The sequence below is a fragment of the Podarcis raffonei genome, chromosome 13 (assembly GCF_027172205.1).
Source record: "Podarcis raffonei isolate rPodRaf1 chromosome 13, rPodRaf1.pri, whole genome shotgun sequence".
In the NCBI taxonomy this organism is placed as follows: Eukaryota; Metazoa; Chordata; class Lepidosauria; order Squamata; family Lacertidae; genus Podarcis; species Podarcis raffonei.
The window spans coordinates 50,726,238-50,745,641 of NC_070614.1; the positions used below are offsets into that span (position 1 = coordinate 50,726,238).

The 19,404-nt window shown below is 47.0% G+C and overlaps 9 non-coding genes across 9 annotated transcripts; 5 read left to right on the plus strand and 4 right to left on the minus strand.

Annotated features, from left to right (window-relative positions):
* Nucleotides 1-616: 616 nt before the first annotated feature.
* On the minus strand, nucleotides 617-698 carry TRNAS-CGA (transfer RNA serine (anticodon CGA)). Its single transcript has one exon. It is a non-coding gene; the product is annotated as a tRNA-Ser (tRNA).
* Nucleotides 699-963: 265 nt separating this feature from the next.
* TRNAG-GCC (transfer RNA glycine (anticodon GCC)) lies at nucleotides 964-1,034 on the plus strand. Its single transcript has one exon. It is a non-coding gene; the product is annotated as a tRNA-Gly (tRNA).
* Nucleotides 1,035-4,570: 3,536 nt separating this feature from the next.
* On the plus strand, nucleotides 4,571-4,642 carry TRNAG-UCC (transfer RNA glycine (anticodon UCC)). The gene has a single exon. It is a non-coding gene; the product is annotated as a tRNA-Gly (tRNA).
* A 1,754-nt stretch (nucleotides 4,643-6,396) lies between these two features.
* Nucleotides 6,397-6,468, plus strand: TRNAG-UCC (transfer RNA glycine (anticodon UCC)). The gene has a single exon. It is a non-coding gene; the product is annotated as a tRNA-Gly (tRNA).
* Nucleotides 6,469-8,115: 1,647 nt separating this feature from the next.
* On the plus strand, nucleotides 8,116-8,187 carry TRNAG-UCC (transfer RNA glycine (anticodon UCC)). The gene has a single exon. It is a non-coding gene; the product is annotated as a tRNA-Gly (tRNA).
* Nucleotides 8,188-10,243: 2,056 nt separating this feature from the next.
* TRNAG-GCC (transfer RNA glycine (anticodon GCC)) lies at nucleotides 10,244-10,314 on the minus strand. Its single transcript has one exon. It is a non-coding gene; the product is annotated as a tRNA-Gly (tRNA).
* Nucleotides 10,315-15,415: 5,101 nt separating this feature from the next.
* Nucleotides 15,416-15,486, minus strand: TRNAG-GCC (transfer RNA glycine (anticodon GCC)). Its single transcript has one exon. It is a non-coding gene; the product is annotated as a tRNA-Gly (tRNA).
* A 1,937-nt stretch (nucleotides 15,487-17,423) lies between these two features.
* TRNAG-GCC (transfer RNA glycine (anticodon GCC)) lies at nucleotides 17,424-17,494 on the plus strand. The gene has a single exon. It is a non-coding gene; the product is annotated as a tRNA-Gly (tRNA).
* Nucleotides 17,495-17,774: 280 nt separating this feature from the next.
* On the minus strand, nucleotides 17,775-17,845 carry TRNAG-GCC (transfer RNA glycine (anticodon GCC)). Its single transcript has one exon. It is a non-coding gene; the product is annotated as a tRNA-Gly (tRNA).
* Nucleotides 17,846-19,404: the final 1,559 nt, after the last annotated feature.

The following is a 19,404-nucleotide window of genomic DNA, read 5'->3' on the forward strand; positions in this document are numbered from 1 at the left end:
ACTCTGCACATGACCAGAGACATCCTCCAAGGTTTAGCCCTGAGGTTGACTCTTGGGTGAGGCAGGATTCTAATTGTGTCCCGGGAGGAGTGCAAAAGGGATAAAGCTTCAGTTCCCACGTCAATCCCAAACTGCCCATAAAAAATTCCAAGAAGCTGAATCTGAGCATGTGCAGAGTGCATTTCTCCTTGCCACGCAGTAACGACAAGCAGCCTACACTTTCTGGAACCAGACGGTTTACCAATGGAAGAGGCGGGAGCTGCTGTTGCTAAAATGCGGATTATTTGAAACTGCGGATTTATTTATAGAAACCAGCCGGGTGAAAATAGCTCAGAGTTTATCTGCTGAGATGAAGATGCACCTCTTGGGAAACCCAGCCAAGATCAGAATTGTGCATCATCGCTCCAGATTTGTGGATGCGTTGCTTCCTTCTAACATCTGGAATGTGAGAAAGGGGGGGGAGAGGGTCGATCAGATCATTCAGCCGCTTCTGCCCGTGTCACTTCCGTGTCAGAAGCGGAGATGTTCCTTTGCAGCGGAGCTGTGTGCGAGATAGAGAAAGTGAAGACATCTAAAAGGGTCAAAAGGAAAGCTTGCAGAGAAAAGACTGGCCTCGCGCTGTGAGCAGGATTCGAACCTGCGCAGGGAAACCCTATTGGATTTCGAGTCCAACGCCTTAACCACTCGGCCATCACAGCCACCTGGCTTGCAAGTCTGAACACATCGCTCTTCTGCTCAGGGAAACCTCTCCCCCCAAATACGCAACTTGGAGCTGGGCTGCAGGTGGGGATTGTGCGTCTGAATAGGTCTTTCTCCACGCTTCCGATCTCTCTCCCCCCTCCGCACAGAATAATGTCACCGCCCAGGAAACATGCAAGTTCCAGGAAAAAGCCCAGGCACACACACAAAAACCTTGCAAAGTTTTCAACTTGCAAAGAACTGCTTGCATTCGTGGTTATGCTCGCATTGGTGGTTCAGTGGTAGAATTCTCGCCTGCCACGCGGGAGACCCGGGTTCGATTCCCGGCCAATGCAAACATCCTAATTTTTGGGAGAGGGTTGTAGGAGACACATGCTTCGTTTGCAAAAAGGTGGCCTGACTCGGTGTAAGGCAAATTTCCAACCTTTCTAAAATTTTGGTGCAGAACAGCTTTCCTTTAAGTGAGTCCAGTCTGAAACTGGTCCAAACCAGAAAGCACAGGTTTATGTCCTCAATGAGAACTAGACTCTTGTTGCCAGAACCTTTGCTGTATCCCCCATCACCCAGATTTTGCATGATTTAATTTTGTTCGGACAGCAAAGGTACTCAGAACACATCTGCCAGAGTGTGGTATATTTTTTTCATACGGATGACTTGGTTGAGACAGGGACTATATGTTGCAAGGGGATTCATGAATTCCCCAGCCACTCTGGGCGGCTCCCAACAGAATATTAAAAACACAATAAAACATCAGTCCTTAAAAACTTCCCTAAACAGGGCTGCCTTCAGATGTCTTCTAAAAGCCAGATAGTTGTTTATTTCCTTGACATCTGACAGCAGGGCTATAGTGGCTAGAATTCTCTGAGGGGAGGAGAATGGCATTCTGAATGTGCTTTACAGATCTTATACTTTTAAAGCCCATTCACAACAAAGGCTGTACACACAGCCTTTGACAGGCAGGCAGGCAGGTAGGTAAGTAGGTAGACAGATAGACAGATAAAATTATTACTATTAGATGTCACGTCAATGAAATAAACAACTATTTGACGTTTCGAAGACATCTGAAGGTAGCCCTTTATAGGGAAGTTTCTGATATTTGATGTTTTATTGTTTTTTTAATATTTTGTGGGGAGCTGCTCAGAATGGCTGGGGCAAGATGGGCGGCATATAAAGAACAAAATTGTTGTATTTTTAATCCTTGTATGTATTTTATTTTATGTATGGAAGTGAAAGCTGAAAGCTGGACCATAAAGAAGGCTGATCGCCGAAGAATGGATGCTTTTGAATTCTGGTGCTGGAGGAGACTCTTGAGAGTCCCATGGACTGCAAGAAGATCAGACCAATCAATTCTTAAGGAAATCAGCCCTGAGTGCTCGCTGGAAGGACAGATCCTGAAGCTGAGGCTCCAAGACTTTGGCCACCTCATGAGAAGAGAAGACTCCCTGGAAAAGACCCTGATGTTGGGAAAGATGGAGGGCACAAGGAGAAGGGGACAACAGAGGACAAGATGGTTGGACAGTGTTCTCGAAGCTGCCAGCATGAGTTTGACCAAACTGCGGGAGGCAGTGGGAGACAGGAGTGCCTGGCGTGCTCCGGTCCATGGGGTCAAGAAGAGTTGGACATGACTAAACGACTAAACAACAACATGTATTTTTAATCCTTGTTGGAAGCCGCCCAGAGTGGCTGGGGAAACCCAGCCAGATGGGCGGGGTACAAATAATAAATTATTATTGTTGCTGCTCTTCTTGTTGTTGTTGTTGTTATACATACCTAGATAGGTAGCCTGTTCCATGTGAGGTCTGTAGCTTGGCAGCAAAGGCCTCAGGTGAGGAGCCAGGCCAAGGGTGGTGAGTCAAGGACAGGCCTGCGTTGTGTGTCCCGATTCCCCCGTTCAGCCCCAACGGAGACCCCCGGAGAGGGACTCTTAATGGGGCTGCCCCCCTTCCTTTTAATTAAACCCCTGACGGCGCTCGCACCCAGGGCAGGCTTCACTGCCAGCACCTGGGAGCCGGGCCAAAAGCAGCCTTTGTTCAGGGCCCTGGCAATAGTGGCAGGCGGGGGGAGACCTTTGTCCCAGGCAAGGGTCCCTTCAGGGGGGTTGCAACCCACCCCACCCCACCCCCCTCACTTTCATTAGGCACGCGTAGCTGCCCCCCTAATCCCCTGGCGTCTCCACCCACTGATACCTTCTTTGCTTGGGTGCCCCTGAAAACCTTCATTTCTCATCACTGATGGATAACAAGGAGGTGCCTCAGGGCATTGCACTTTTTGTTGTTGTTTTGTCGTTTAGTCGTGTCCGACTCTTCTTGGCCCCCTGGACCAGAGCACGCCAGGCCCTCCTGTCTTCCACTGCCTCCCGCAGATTGGTCAAACTCATGCTGGTAGCTTCGAGAACACTGTCCCACCATCTCGTCCTCCGTCGTCCCCTTCTCCTTGTGCCCTCCATCTTTCCCAACATCAGGGTCTTTTCCAGGGAGTCTTCTTCTCTTCTCATGAGGTGGCCAAAGTCTTGGAGCCTCAGCTTCAGGATCTGTCCTTCCAGTGAGCACTCAGGGCTGATTTCCTTCAGAATGGAGAGGTTTGATCTTCTTGCAGTCCATGGGACTCTCAAGAGTCTCCTCCAGCACCAGAATTCAAAAGCATCCATTCTTCGGCAATCAGCCTTCTTTATGGTCCAGCTCTCACTTCCCTACATCACTACTGGGAAAACCATAGCTTTGACTATACGGACCTTTCTTGGCAAGGTGATGTCTCTACACCCCCCCCAAAAAAAATTCCACACACGTGCTTGAAACGAAAAGTAAAAATTGCATCTCCATGGTGCACCATCACTACACACCATGTGGGATATTTTCGATCTACCTGGTATGTTCACAGCACAATCTCAACCTGCTTGTGGGCAACTTAACCGCCATCCTTCTCTTGCAAAGGATTGCTGTGAGCCAAAACTCCCAGAATCCTCAGGGGTTAGGGAGGTTGCCATGACAGTCGAACCAGATCAAGTAAGTGGTGTGAACTAAAGTGCCCTCTCGTTCACCTTCCTGTTATGCCTCCAGATTTGGACCACTCATACACCCCATATGTTTGAAAGAGCACTGCTTTCTCCCAAAGAATCCTGGGAAACATAGTTTCTTAAGAGCGCTAGGAATTGTAGCTCTGGGAGAAGCAAAGTACAGTTCCTGGAAGAGGAATCTACTACAGCGTGGAATCTGGTCTTAATTGTGCCAGGAGCTGTTTTCAACCATAGGTTTCACTCAGGTGAAGGAATGGCGAGATGGAGAGTGCCTTTTAAGCATGTGCAGAGTGTTTTCCCATCACCATGAGAAGTCACAGTCAATCCCCAGCCCCAAGTGTGTTCAATATTAGGAAGAAGGGCTTCCATTGGCAAGCATGGGGCTTTGAGCTCCAGGACCTATTTGTTTAGAACTGAAGCGCTGGAGGGAGGGAGCAGTAGAAAATAGATGAAAATTCAGGTGACCAAAGGGACATTTTGGAGCTGCCCCCAGACCAGGGCCGGGCCAAGATCTTTTGACACCTGAGGCAAACTGCATCACTGGCTAGGAAAGAAGGGAGGGAGTGAAGATCTAACGTTGTCGGGAACTTGGAGGCCAGATCTGCTGCCCCTGGGGATCCTGCCGCCCGAGGCGGTTGTCTCAGCTTGTCTCACAAGAGGGCCGGCCCTGCGCCAGACCTACCAGTTTCAGTATTTCAGAAACCAGGGTGCAATATTGCAGAGCCAGTTTTCCAAGATGCTAAGAAGAGCAGCCTTGCTAGATGAGGCCAGAAATCTGGCTGTGACGCTACAGGGAGTGCCAGATGTTTGTGGAGAAATTCCCAGGCAAGGTGATGCTGGAGGCAGCCTCAGTCGCCAGCGTTGGTGGTATAGTGGTGAGCATAGCTGCCTTCCAAGCAGTTGACCCGGGTTCGATTCCCGGCCAACGCAGCCTAGCTTTTTGGCAAAGGGTTAATGCTTTGCGGGCAAAATTAATCTCCCAGGCTCACTCTCTGTGAGGGGCTGAGACTGTGTTACATGCTGTACATTTAAAGGACATGACCTTCCCTCAAAGAGTCCCGGGAACTGTAGTTTGTTAAGGGTGCTGGGAGTTGTAGTTCTGTGAGGGGGCAAACTGCAATTCCCAGGATTCTTGGCGTGCGTCTGCTTCCAATGTATGGTTTTGAATAAAAGGAGAGCCTATTGAATCAGCACCCTATTCTCACAGTGGCCAAGTGGAGCCTATGGGAAGTTTGCAATCAGGATCCGAGCACAGGAGAACTGTGGCTTCCAGAAACTGGTATGCAAAGGCATTCCTGCCCTCGAAGATGAAGAAACCCATAGATGGTGCTGAGGAGGGGCGAGGAGGGGGGAGGCGATAGGACTGCATAGCAGGCCACTTGAAGGGGGCACGTCCTAAACCCCCACCTGATGGCCACCTGACAACTGGGGTTTTTAGTTTTTATAAAATTTTCAGTTTTAGAATTTAAAGTATTCATTTATACATCCTTAAGATATCAGTGACTTCCTTTCTTCTCTTTCCATGGATCATTTTACATATCATAAATCCCTGCACATTTTACAAAAACTGTACCATTCAGTATTCCATTATTGCATCCACCCAAACTTGTTTGCACTCTTGAATTTATCTGAATGCTGCCCGCGTTTTCATCTGTACACAGTAATTTCCCATACATTCAATAAACGTTTTCCAATCTTCCTTAAACGTATGTTCTTCTTGTTCTCTTATTCTCTGTGTTAAGTCTGCAAGCTGTACATATTCTGTCAGCTTGAGTTGCCACTTTTTTCCGGTTGGGACCTCGCTCCTTTTCCATTTTTTACAAGTCCAACCACTGGACCACTGTGAACACTACTTCTAGGACAAATCTACATCCCCACAACTAATACACCCCATATGTTTGAAAGAGCACGACTTTCTCCCAAAGAATCCTGGGAAACATAGTTTCTTAAGAGTGCTAGGAATTGTAGCTCTGGGAGAAGCAAAGTACAGTTCCTGGAAGAGGAATCTACTACAGCGTGGAATCTGGACTTCATTGTGCCAGAAGCTGTTTTCAACTATAAGTTTAACTCAGGTGAAGGAATGGCGAGAGGGAGAGTGCCTTTTAAGCATGTGCAGAGTGTTTTCCCATCACCATGAGAAGTCACAGTCAATCCCCACCCCCAAGTGTGTTCAATATTAGGAGGAAGGGCTTCCATTGGCAAGATTGGGGCTCTGAGCTCCAGGACCTATTTGTTTAGAACTGAAGCGCTGGAGGGAGGGAGCAGTAGAAAACAGATGAAAATTCAGGTGACAAAGGGACATTTGGGAGCTGCCCCCAGACCAGGGCTGGGCCAAGATGTTTTGACGCCTGAGGCAAACTGCAACACTGGCTAGGAAAGAAGGGAGGGAATGAAGATCTAACGTTGTCGGGAACTTGGAGGCCAGATCTGCTGCCCCTGGGGATCCTGCCGCCCGAGGCGGTTGTCTCAGCTTGTCTCACAGGAGGGCCGGCCCTGCACCAGACCTACCAGTTTCGGCATTTCAGAAACCATGGTGCAATATTGCAGAGCCAGTTTTCCAAGATGCTAAGAAGAGCAGCCTTTCTAGATGAGGCCAGAAATCTGGCTGTGACGCTACAGGGAGTGCCAGATGTTTGTGGAGAAATTCCCAGCCAGGGTGATGCTGGAGGCAGCCTCAGTCGCCAGCGTTGGTGGTATAGTGGTGAGCATAGCTGCCTTCCAAGCAGTTGACCCGGGTTCGATTCCCGGCCAACGCAGCCTAGCTTTTTGGCAAAGGGTTAATGCTCAGTCTCTGTGAGGGTCTGGGGGTGCCCCCTTTCCGGAGACTGTGTTACCTGCTGTACATTTAAAGGACATGACCTTCCCTCAAAGAGTCCCAGGAACTGTAGTTTGCTAAGGGTGCTGGGAGTTGTAGTTCTGTGATGGGGCAAACTGCAATTCCCAGGATTCTTGGCGTCTGCTTCCAATGTATGGTTTTGAATAAAAGGAGAGCCTATTGAATCAGCACCCTATTCTCACAGTGGCCAAGTGGAGCCTATGGGAAGTTTGCAATCAGGATCCGAGCACAGGAGAACTGTGACTTCCAGAAACTGGTATGCAAAGGCATTCCTGCCCTCGAAGATGAAGAAACCCATAGATGGTGCTGAGGAGGGGCGAGGAGGGGGGAGGCTATAGGGCTCACGTCCTAAACCCCCACACATTTTACAAAAACTGTACCATTCAGTATTCCATTATTGCATCCACCCAAACTTGTTTGCACTGTTGAATTTATCTCAATGCTGCCCGCGCTTTCATCTGTACACAGTTATTTCCCATATATTCAATAAACGGTTTCCAATCTTCCTTAAAAGTATGTTCTTCTTGTTCTCTTATTCTCTGTGTTAAGTCTGCAAATGGTGCATATTCTGCCAGCTTAAGTTGCCACTTTTCTCCGGTTGGGACCTCACTCGTTTTCCATTTTTGGGCTAACGAAACACAGGCCGCAGCATTGACATAAATAACCCTTTTCGACACCTGGGAATTTCAGCCTGAATTATCCACCACAGAAAGGACTTTTGGGGGAGAGGAGAAGTACATTTAAACATTTCCCCCCAATTCGTTATGGATCATTTCCCAATACTCTTTCACCCGTTTACAAGCCCAACCACCGGACCACTGTGAACGCTACTTCTAGGGCAAATCTACATCCTGGCAACTCATACATCCCGTACGTTTGAAAGAGCACAACTTTCTCCCAAAGAATCCCGGGAAACATAGTTTCTTAAGAGCGCTGGGAATTGTAGCTCTGGGAGAAGCAAAGTACAGTCCCTGGAAGAGGAATCTGCCTCCGAGTCTACAGCGTGGAATCTAGACTTAATTGTGCCAGAAGCTGTTTTCAACTATAGGTGAAGGAATGGCGAGAGGGAGAGTGCCTTTTAAGCATGTGCAGAGTGTTTTCCCATCACCATGAGAAGTCACAGTCAATCCCCAGCCCCAAGTGTGTTCAATATTAGGAAGAAAGGCTTCCATTTGCAAGCATGGGGCTCTGAGCTCCAGGACCAAGATATTTGGGCCAAGACATTTTGACACCTGAGGCAAACTGCAACACTGGCTAGGAAAGATGGGAGGGAGTGAAGATCTAACGTTGTCGGGAACTTGGAGGCAGTTCTGCTGCCCCTGGGGATCCTGCCGCCCGAGGCGGTTGTCTCAGCTTGTCTCACAGGAGGGCCGGCCCTGCGCCAGACCTACCAGTTTCAGCATTTCAGAAACCAGGGTGCAATATTGCAGAGCCAGTTTTCCAAGATGCTAAGAAGAGCAGCCTTTCTAGATGAGGCCAGAAATCTGGCTGTGACGCTACAGGGAGTGCCAGATGTTTGTGGAGAGGTTCCCAGCCAAGGTGATGCTGGAGGCAGCCTCAGTCGCCAGCGTTGGTGGTATAGTGGTGAGCATAGCTGCCTTCCAAGCAGTTGACCCGGGTTCGATTCCCGGCCAACGCAGCCTAGCTTTTTGGCAAAGGGTTAATGCTTTGCGGGCAAAAATAATCTCCCAGGCTCAGTCTCTGTGAGGGGCTGGGGTTGCCCCCTTTCCGGAGACTGTGTTACCTGCTGTACATTTAAAGGACATGACCTTCCCTTAAGGAGTCCTGGGAACTGTAGTTTGTTAAGGGTGCTGGGAGTTGTAGTTCTGTGATGAGGCAAACTACAGTTCCCAGGATTCTTGGAGTGTGTCTGCTTTAAATGTATGGCATCTACATAAGACCATAAGAGGAGCCCACTGGAACAGGCCAAATGCAGCCCACCTAGACTCTTCTCGCTGTGGTCAACTGGAACCTGTGGGAATCTTGCCAGCAGGATCCGAGCATAAGAGACTCAGCTCACCTCTGCCTTCCAAACACTGGTATGTTTCTGCCCCTGAATTCAGGCACGCACTGAAGTTACCAATCTAGAGGCAAAGGAGAGCCATAGAGGGTGCAGAGCAAGACGTTTGGCACTAGCTTGGCTGCAGCAGTTGCCAGCAAGAAGCCTAGAAGCCGTCCAACGGCCTTAGGGACTCCATTCATGAATGGTGGAGGGTTTACTCCTTAGCATTTTCTTCTCCTGAAAATATCCTGCAAGGCAACAGAGCTTTAGGAGCAGTTTTTCTTCTCCTAGGTGGGCTACCTTCCCAGGCGGAGGAGCCCCATCTGCCCCTCCCTTCCCTCTAGACTATAGAACATGCAGAAAAAGCACACATAATGTTGTTGTTTAGTCGTTTAGTTGTGTCCAACTCTTCGTGACCCCCTGGACCAGAGCACGCCAGGCACTTCTGTCTTCCACTGCCTCCCGCAGTTTGGTCAAACTCATGCTGGTAGCTTCGAGAACACTGTCCCACCATCTCGTCCTCTGTCGTCCCCTTCTCCTTGTGCCCTCCATCCTTCCCAACATCAGGGTCTTTTCCAGGGAGTCTTCTTCTCTTCTCACGAGGTGGCCAAAGTCTTGGAGCCTCAGCTGCAGGATTTGTCCTTCCTGTGAGCACTCAGGGCTGATTTCCTTCAGAATGGAGAGGTTTGATCTTCTTGCAGTCCATGGGACTTCCATACATCACTACTGAGAAAACTAAATGACTAAACAACAACAACAACAGGTTATTGTATTTTAGTGTTCTGTTGGAAGCCGCCCAGAGTGGCTGGGGAAACCCAGCCAGATGGGCAGGGAATAAATATATTATTATTATTATTATTATTATTATTATTATTATTATTATTATTATTATTACACAGCAGCTCTCCAGAGCCCCTAATCTCCGCCACCCTCCAGGGTGGGAGGAACTCACAGTGCCCCCTCGGTGCCCCCAGTGCCCCCATTTGCTGAGCCACGTCAAATGGGGTGGGGGTGGCGCTCTTGGGCGTTGGGAGCTGTGAAACTCCCCACTCCCACCCGCCACCCCCGAAAAGGAAGGTGTGACTCTGAATAGGCCGGCCTTTGAAGCTCGATCTTGTTCCCACGGAATAAAAGGAAAGAGGCGATGGATGGTTAGAAGCACGCGACGTGGCAGGATCATTGCATTCCTGCTTAAAACGGGGCGGGCAGATGGGGAGGAACGCACCCCTCCCAAAAACCTTGCATCCAATCGAGGCGAAGCTTTTTGCAGAAAAACATAACTGCACCACGAACACGAATCTTGCACAATCTTGCAAAAAAAGAAGAACGCCCAGGCGGTGCCTCAAATCTTGCCTGCACTTGGGAAGTCTGGATTTGACCCCCGGCTTCCATTTCCCTGCCAAATCTCCCCCTTCCTCACTCTCCCCTGATTTATTTTGTCAGTGAAAACCTGAGAGATATTGGCTGTCATCCTATTTGGGAAAAAAACCCATTGAATCCAATGGGAGCCACTTCTGGGCGTGATAATTGAGGCTGGATACTTTCCATGCTCCCATATTTGAAAGCTCCTTTAGGTTACGTGGGGGGGAGAAGGCCAGGAGGAAATTCGGGTGTTCATTTGAAGTTGCTTCCAAACCAAAAAGTTCCACCATTCTTATACACACAGAGAGAAAATTAAACCAAAAATTCAAGTTGCATTGGCCGGGAATCGAACCCGGGCCTCCCGCGTGGCAGGCGAGAATTCTACCACTGAACCACCAATGCTGTGCATAACATCTGGATTTTCCCCCTTGAGATTCTTGCAGCAGTAGCACAAGTCAGGATGGACTCTTAACCATTTTATTGCCAGTGCACTGCCTGTTGGGTGTGCGGGGTTGCAATGATTTAAAGCACTTATCTGCTGAAATGAGGTTGCATTTTAATGTTGTATTTTAATATTGTTTTTAAGTTGTATTTTAATCAATTGTTTTTATACCTGGTGTTAGCTGCCCTGAGCCCCGTCTTGGCTGGGGAGGGCGGGGTATAAATAAAATTTATTATTATTATTATTATTATTATTATTATTATTATTATTACTACTACTACTACTACCGCTTGCGCTTCTTTCTGTTTTGTCTGTCTGGAGGCGGTTGGGGGGTGGATGGCAGCTAACAGATTGAGGTTGAATCCTGACAAGACAGAAGTACTGTTTTTGGGGGACAGGGGGCAGGCAGGTGTGGGGGATTCCCTGGTCCTGGATGGGGTAACTGTGCCCCTGAAGGACCAGGAGCACAGCCAGGAAGTCATTTTGGACTCACAGTTGTCCATGGAGGCGCAGGTCAGTTCTGTGTCCAGGGCAGCTGTTTACCAGCTCCATCTGGTGCACAGGATGAGACCCTACCTGCCTGCGGACTGTCTTGCCAGAGTAGTGCATGCTCTGGTTATCCCCGCTTGGACTACTGCCATGCGCTCTATGTGGTGCAACCTTCGAAGGTGACACGGAAACTACAACTAATCCAGAATGCGGCAGCCAGACTGGTGACTGGGAGCGGCCCCCGAGACCACATAACACCGGTCTTGAAAGACCTACATCAGCTCCCAGTACGTTTCCGAGCACAATTCAAAGTGTTGGTGCTGAGCTTTAAAGCCCTAAATGGCCTCGGTCCAGTATACCTGAAGGAGCATCTCCATCCCCATCATTCTGCCTGAACACTGAGGTCCAGCTCCGAGGGCCTTCTGGTGATTCCCTCACTGCGAGAAGGGAAGTTACAGGGAACCAGGCAGAGGGCCTTCTCGGTAGTGGCACCCGCCTTGTGGAACGCCCTCCCACCAGATGTCAAAGAGAAAAACAACTACCAAACTTTTAGAAGACATCTGAAGGCAGCCCTGTTTAGGGAACCTGTTTAATAGGTTATTGTATTTTAGTGTTTTGTTGGAAGCTGCCCAGAGTGGCTGGGGAAACCCAGCCAGATGGGTGGGGTATAAATAATAATAATAATAATAATAATAATAATAATAATAATAATAATAAATGTTTAATAGGTTATTGCATTTTAGTTTTTGTTGGAAGCTGCCCAGAGTGGCTGGGGGGACCCAGCCAGATGGGTGGGGTATAAACAATAAATAATAATAATAATAATTATTATTATTATTACTATTATTACTATTACTACTGCTTGCGCTTCTATTCAGTTTTGTCACACGTGGCACTCAAAGAACCTTTGCGCTTAGAGCTGGGAGAATTTTGGCCTCTGCATCTAACAAACGCTCCCCAGTTAGGAGGAGGCGGCGCAGATAGACACCCTGCGGGTTGAACCAGGCAGATCTATGGCTCTCTCCTCCCGCTGCGCCTCGGGGGTCTCCGGCAGGTGCCCGGAGGTGCCAAGGCTCGTGGGCCGCCGCTTTGGCCAGAGGTGCCATTTGACACCTCCGCGGGGGGCCGGGGATCCGCAAGTGGCGCTAGGGAGGCGGATCAAAGGGCAGGCGGGCGTGGGAGGCAATTGGCACCTGGGCGTGTGGAAGACTTTCCCAGGCTCCTAAAGCGGGGCGGGCGGGGGCACGACAGAAGGCGGGGGGGGGGAGACGGAAGGACAACACCAGCCTTGCCCCCCTTCCCTAATTAACAACCCTCGCCCGCAGCTGGATGGAGGGGGAGGGAATAATTGGAGGACAATGTCTCTCCCCCCCCATCCTCCACGATTTAGGGATTTCTCTTTGTACGGATTAAAGCAGGCATCCCCAAACTCGGCCCTCCAGCTGTTTTGGGACTACAATTCCCATCATCCCTGACCATTGGTCCTGTAATAATAATAATAATAATAATAATAATAATAATAATAATAATAATTACTATTATTATTAAACCAAATGCAATTCTGGTTTTAAACGCAGTACAGTGGTACCTCGGGTTACATACGCTAAAGGTTACATACGCTTCAGGTTACAGACTCCATTAACCCAGAAATAGTACTTCGGGTTAAGAACTTAGCTTCAGGATGAGAACAGAAATCGTGCTCCGGCGGCGCAGCAGCAGCAGGAGGCCCCATTAGCTAAAGTGGTGCTTCAGGTTAAGAACAGTTTCAGGTTAAGAATGGACCTCCGGAACGAATTAAGTGCTTAACCTGAGGTACCACTGTATAAGGAGTCTCTATAGTGTATTTTAAAATGGGGTTTCAGAGTTTTTAGGGGGTTTTGAATGTCTTATGTAGATTTCTCAATGTCATTGTTCTATATGGGACAATGAGAATAAAGATATTGTATCGTATCATATCGTATTTACAGTGGTACCTCGGATTACACACGCTTCAGGTTACAGACTCCGCTAACCCAGAAATAGTACCTCCGGTTAAGAACTTTGCTTCAGGATGAGAACAGAAATCGTGCTCCGGCGGCGCAGCGGCAGTGGGAGGCCCCATTAGCTAAAGTGGTGCTTCAGGTTAAGAACAGTTTCAGGTTAAGAATGGACCTCCGGAACGAATTAAGTACTTAACGTGAGTTACCACTGTATAAGGAGTCTCTATAGTGTATTGTATTTTAAAATGGGGTTTCAGAGTTTTTAGGGGGTTTTGAATGTCTTATGTAGATTTCTCAATGTCATTGTTCTATATGGGACAATGAGAATAAAGATATTGTATCGTATCATATCGTATTTACAGTGGTACCTCGGATTACACACGCTTCAGGTTACAGACTCCGCTAACCCAGAAATAGTACCTCCGGTTAAGAACTTTGCTTCAGGATGAGAACAGAAATCGTGCTCCGGCGGCGCAGCGGCAGCGGGAGGCACCATTAGCTAAAGTGGTGCTTCAGGTTAAGAACAGTTTCAGGTTAAGAATGGACCTCCGGAACGAATTAAGTACTTAACGTGAGTTACCACTGTATAAGGAGTCTCTATAGTGTATTGTATTTTAAAATGGGGTTTCAGAGTTTTTAGGGGGTTTTGAATGTCTTATGTAGATTTCTCAATGTCATTGTTCTATATGGGACAATGAGAATAAAGATATTGTATCGTATCATATCGTATTTACAGTGGTACCTCGGATTACACACGCTTCAGGTTACAGACTCCGCTAACCCAGAAATAGTACCTCCGGTTAAGAACTTTGCTTCAGGATGAGAACAGAAATCGTGCTCCGGCGGCGCAGCGGCAGCGGGAGGCACCATTAGCTAAAGTGGTGCTTCAGGTTAAGAACAGTTTCAGGTTAAGAACGGACCTCCAGAACGAATTAAGTACTTAACGTGAGCTACCACTGTATAAGGGGTCTCTATAGTGTATTGTATTTTAAAATGGGGTTTCAGAGTTTTTAGGGGGTTTTGAATGTCTTATGTAGATTTCTCAATTTCATTGTTCTGTATGGGACAATGAGAATAAAGATATCGTATCGTATCATATCGTATTTACAGTGGTACCTCAGGTTACATATGCTTCAGGTTACATACGCCTTCAGGTTCCAGACTCCGCTAACCCAGAAATAGTACCTCTGGTTAAGAACTTTGCTTCAGGATGAGATCAGAAATCACGCGGCGGCAGCAGGAGGCCCCATTAGCTAAAGTGGTGCTTCAGGTTAAGAACAGTTTCAGGTTAAGAATGGACCTCCAGAACGAATTAAGTACTTAACCCGAGGTACCACTGTATACCCCGCCCTCCCCGGCCAGAGTCGGGCTCAGGGCGGCTAACACCAGTAAAATTACAGCAACAATAATAAAAATAATAATAATAAAACAATTTAAAATACAGGTTAAAATATAATTTAAAATGCAGCCTCATTTTAATAGTAGCTCATTGATCAAAACCATAAGGGGAGGGAAACATAAGGCTCAGACTGAGTCCAAACCAAAGGCCAGGCGGAACAGCTCTGTCTTGCAGGCCCTGCGGAAAGATGTCAAGTCCCGCAGGGCCCTAGTCTCTTGTGACAGAGTGTTCCACTAGGTCAGGGCCAGTACTGAAAAGGCCCTGGCCCTAGTTGAGACCAATCTAACCACCTTGCGACCTGGGACCTCCAAGGTGTTGTCATTTGTGGACCTTAAGGTCCTCCGTGGGGCATACCAGGAGAGGCGGTCCCGTAGGTCCAGTTAGCTAGGGATGATGGGAATTGTAGTCCGAAAACATCTGGAGGGCTGAGTTTGGGGGTGCCTGGATTAAAGGGATCTTTTCAAAAGAGAAACCACACTTCTGGTTTCTGCAAATGGTGCCCCTCTTACCGCCACCCCACAAAGCAGCTGTGCACCTCATCCAATCCATTTTTATTTGGATCAGGTCAAGGGGTGTTGAATCTTCCAATATTATGTGGATGCAGCGGAGGCCATACTAAAAGCAGTTTTCAATTAAAAAGAAGAAGATCACGTTGTTTGCACTCACAGAAGCACCTGTACAGTGGTACCTCAGGTTAAGTACTTAATTCGTTCCGGAGGTCCATTCTTAACCTGAAACTGTTCTTAACCTGAAGCACCACTTTAGCTAATGGGGTCTCCTGCTGCTGCCGCACCACTGGAGCACTATTTCTGTTCTCCTCCTGAAGCAAAGTTCTGAACCTGAAGCACTATTTCTGAGTTAGCGGAGTCTGTAACCTGAAGCGTATGTAACCCGAGGTACCACTGTATCTGCAAAATGGGCTGCTCCCGGCAACCCGCTATAGGTGTTAGTCATATTCAAAGTTAGATAGACCCATCAAAATGAATGGACAGGAGTAAGTTAGGTGTGTTAATTTCAGTGGGTCTACTCTGAGTTAGTAAGATGGATATAAACCCAGAGAGTTATCTCCACTTAAACCTTCAGGTCTAGCCCATGGGCATTGAATGGGGCAACATCTGGATGTGTGAAGGTTGTAATAATAAACCAATAAATACAGATGAAGAGCATATAAATAAATCAAAACAAAAACACTGTTGCATTGGCCGGGAATCGAACCCGGGCCTCCCGCGTGGCAGGCGAGAATTCTACCACTGAACCACCAATGCATCTGTTGTGCACATCCTGTGCATCTGTCTCTATATACAATTTTCATATTATTCCCTCCTCCGCAAGCTGTTGTTGGTTCTCAAAATAAAAACATGGGCTCATGCTCTTCCACACACCCCGACCTCAGATGAGCTGGGGGAAGTTGGAGGCTCTCTGCACACCCTCAGAGGCACTCTCGCCTTGCATCCAGCCAGCCTCCAGCACGTGTCTCCAGCGCCAGGCCCTGAGCGTGCTCGAAGCTTGTCCAAAGGCAGAGAGATTTTCTCCACTTTTCCTTCCAGATTTGGCTGGGTGTGAGTGGAAGGGGGGGGGGACCCTGGGAAACCTTTCCACACGCCAAGGTGTCAATGACCTCCTGGGCTTCGCCTGCTCTTTGATGGGCCTGGAGGCCACACGAGCCGTCACACCCCCAGGCGCCTGCCAAAAAACTCCCACTGGGGTGTGTGTGTGTCATAAACAGGGGGAGGGGGTGAGAGGGAGGGTGGAAGGAATTCTGAGAAACAAAAGAATTGAACATACACGTGGAGCACATGTGTGGTGTACTCTGCACACGCTCAGAGGCACGCTGTTCTTCTCTCATCAGCAGCAACCCACGCGCATATATTAGATAGATAGATATCTTTATTGTCATTGTCCCATACAGAACAATGAAATTGAAAAACTACATAAAACATTCAAAACCCCCTAAAAACTCTGAAACCCCATTTTAAAATGCACTATGCTATACTATAAAAACTTTTTATAGTATAATTTTAAAAAAAAATTTTTAATGCACTATACTATTAAAACCCCTAAAAACTTTGAAACCCCAATTTTAAAATAAACTATACTATACTATACTATACTATACTATACTATACTATAAAATACACTATACTATAAAATACACTATACTATAAAATACACTATACTATAAAATACACTATACTATAGAGACCCCTTATGCTGCGTTTAGAACCAGAATTGCATTTGCGTAGAAACTGTTTCTCAGTTTCTTATTGTGTTAAGAATCGGATTTAGTTGTTTGTTTTTACATCACAGATAGAATATTAACAACACAGTGGTACCTCGGGTTACATACGCTTCAGGTTACATATGCTTCAGGTTACAGATTCCACTAGCCCAGAAATAGTGCTTCAGGTTAAGAACTTTGCTTCAGGATGAGAACAGAAATCATGGTCCGGCGGCGCGGCAGCAGCAGGAGGCCCCATTAGCTAAAGTGGTGCTTCAGGTTAAGAACAATTTCAGGTTAAGAATGCACCTCCAGAATGAATTAAGTACTTAACCCAAGGTGCCACTGTACTCGCAATATCCATGGTGGCGTTCAGCGTAAAAAGTGCCTCTATGGCAGGCACCCCCAAACTCGGCCCTCCAGATGTTTTGGGACTACAACTCCCATCATCCCTAGCTAACAGGACCAGTGGTCAGGGATGATGGGAATTGTAGTCCCAAAACAGTTGGAGGGCCAGATTTGGGGATGCCAGCTCTATGGTCTTTTAAATATGTCTGAATTGTTGGCTTATTTCGTTCTCGCTTTTTAAAAATTACGTATATTGTGTTTTCCCTTTTTGTATATTTTTAACGTTGGAAACCGTGCTGTTTAATAAAACCCAGTTTTGATGGGAGGCGTAGGATAGATGAGATCCAGCTCAGAGTTGGGACCATTAAAAGCAAGGACTTAAATTGCTTTAAACCCATTTGTTTCAATGCGTCTGACTTGGATTAGGTCTGATTTTGATTATAGCTTATTATTCTTAAGAGCCGCATTGGCAACCCTCAGAAACATGCCTCTGTATAGACAGGAAAATAAATAAAGAAAACCCCGTCTCAGGGAGGAGGAAACCTGCTTGCTATTTAGAACATATTCGCGCAGCACCACCGCCAAACGCTGGGAATTTCCCTTCATCAAAGGACCCATCCAGCTGTTTTCAACGGCGCATTGGTGGTTCAGTGGTAGAATTCTCGCCTGCCACGCGGGAGGCCCGGGTTCGATTCCCGGCCAATGCAACGCACGTTTTGTTTTCCTCTCGTTTAATGGGTCCCAGTTCTCCCCAGACCTAATGTTCCCCCCACCCCACCTCACATGCTTCTTTCTTTCTTTCTTTCTTTCTTTCTTTCTTTCTTTCTTTCTTTCTTTAACTTTATTAATCCGGCCATTCTCTTTGTGCCTGTTTGCAGAAGTAAGGAGATTAAGTAAAATAAAAAAAATCTTTCTAAAACTGCCTGTTTGAGATTTATATTTATTCTCCGTTCAAGTCAGCAAAAAAGGAAAAAGAAAAGATGAAGTTGCATTGGCCGGGAATCGAACCCGGGCCTCCCGCGTGGCAGGCGAGAATTCTACCACTGAACCACCAATGCTTCCTTAGGAAACCCTCCTCTCCGTATCCTTTTTTGCAGCCGCTCCTCTCTGTCTCCTCTCTGTCTCTGTCTTCCATTCCTCTCCCATTTGCAAGAGGCGCCTTGCAATTCACTTGCAAAATTGGGTGGGAGGTGCAGTAGAATGGGAAAAGATATTGATACCAACACTAATCGGTTGAAAGTGCAGAGTTCCTCAGATTCCAAATGGAAAGGAAGGAAGAAAGAGGTTGTGGAAGTTGCACCCACATTAAAAATAAAATAAAAACAGCTTGCACCGTCCAGGCCCAACGTATCACCTTTTTAGCAGTGGGATCTAGTGGTTAAAGCGCTGGGTGTTTTTTTTAAAAAAACCCACCATCTCGACTTGGCCATGGAGCTTCGCCACTGCCTCTCTTTAAAAAATAAAAATAAAAATAATCAAAATTAAAACGAAACATGTTATCCAAAAACATATCATCCTTATTTTTTCCCCATTTTTCCTCCCTCCCCCCGACTTCCCCCAGTTCCATTCTTTGATTTCTCTGAGAATGCTGATTTCTGCATGTTACAAAGTTGTATAGATCCTCAAACCATTTAGCTGATTATTATCAATAAAAAGTTTGTGAATGTTTATTCAAAGCCAGCCAAGGAGTCCAGTTCGCTTTGTTGCCTCTTCAAATACTTTGTCAAGGGTTCCCATTCATCCTTAAAGTCACAGTTATCCTTGTCCCATAGCTTGTGTGTCAGTTTTGCCAGTTCTGCCACTGCCTCTCAGCCTAACCTAAAAATGTTTCCCTATTTTAATGTTGTATTTTAATCTTGTTTTTAAGTTGTATTTATTCAACTTGTTTTTATTATTGCTTGTTAGCCGCCCTGAGCCTGGCCTTGGCTGGGGATGGCGGGGTATAAATAAAAATTATTATTATTATTATTATTATTATTATTATTATTATTATTAACCTACCTCGCAGGGTTGTTGTTGCGTGGGGGGGAATGGCTTCGGAGAAGAAGGTGGGACGTGATTGCAATAAGTACAATAAATAAATAAACACACTTCCGCCCCCTGAGGAGAGCAGAGGGTGGTCCTTAGTCTTTCTGGGAGTTTGATCCGGAGATGTGATGCTAAAGCCCATAAACCAAGGGCCCAAATGGGACCCTGGGACGTTGCAGCCGGTAGGTGAGAAGAATTCCAATTCCTTCCTCTCCAGCCAGCCAGCTATAAACTCATTATCAGAGCCCAGGTGGGGCAGTAATTCATTGCAGCCCTGCAGCCCTGCAGCCCTTTCTCTCTGCAGGGCTTTCAGGGGATTGCTTAGGAATTTGTCAGTAATTCGAAATGCTAAAATCGAAGGCAGCCATCCTTGCTTTTGCTTCTGTGCTGAATGAAAGGGATCTTGCAAGTGGAGGAGAGAGATCCCACCTGTATATTTCCCCCTTCCACCAGTGCCGGATTTACGTATAATAATAATAATAATAATAATAATAATAATTACATTTTATTTATACCCTGCCCTCCCCAGCCAAGGCTGGGCTCAGGGCGGCTAACTAGCAATAATAAAAACAAGTTGAATGAATACAAC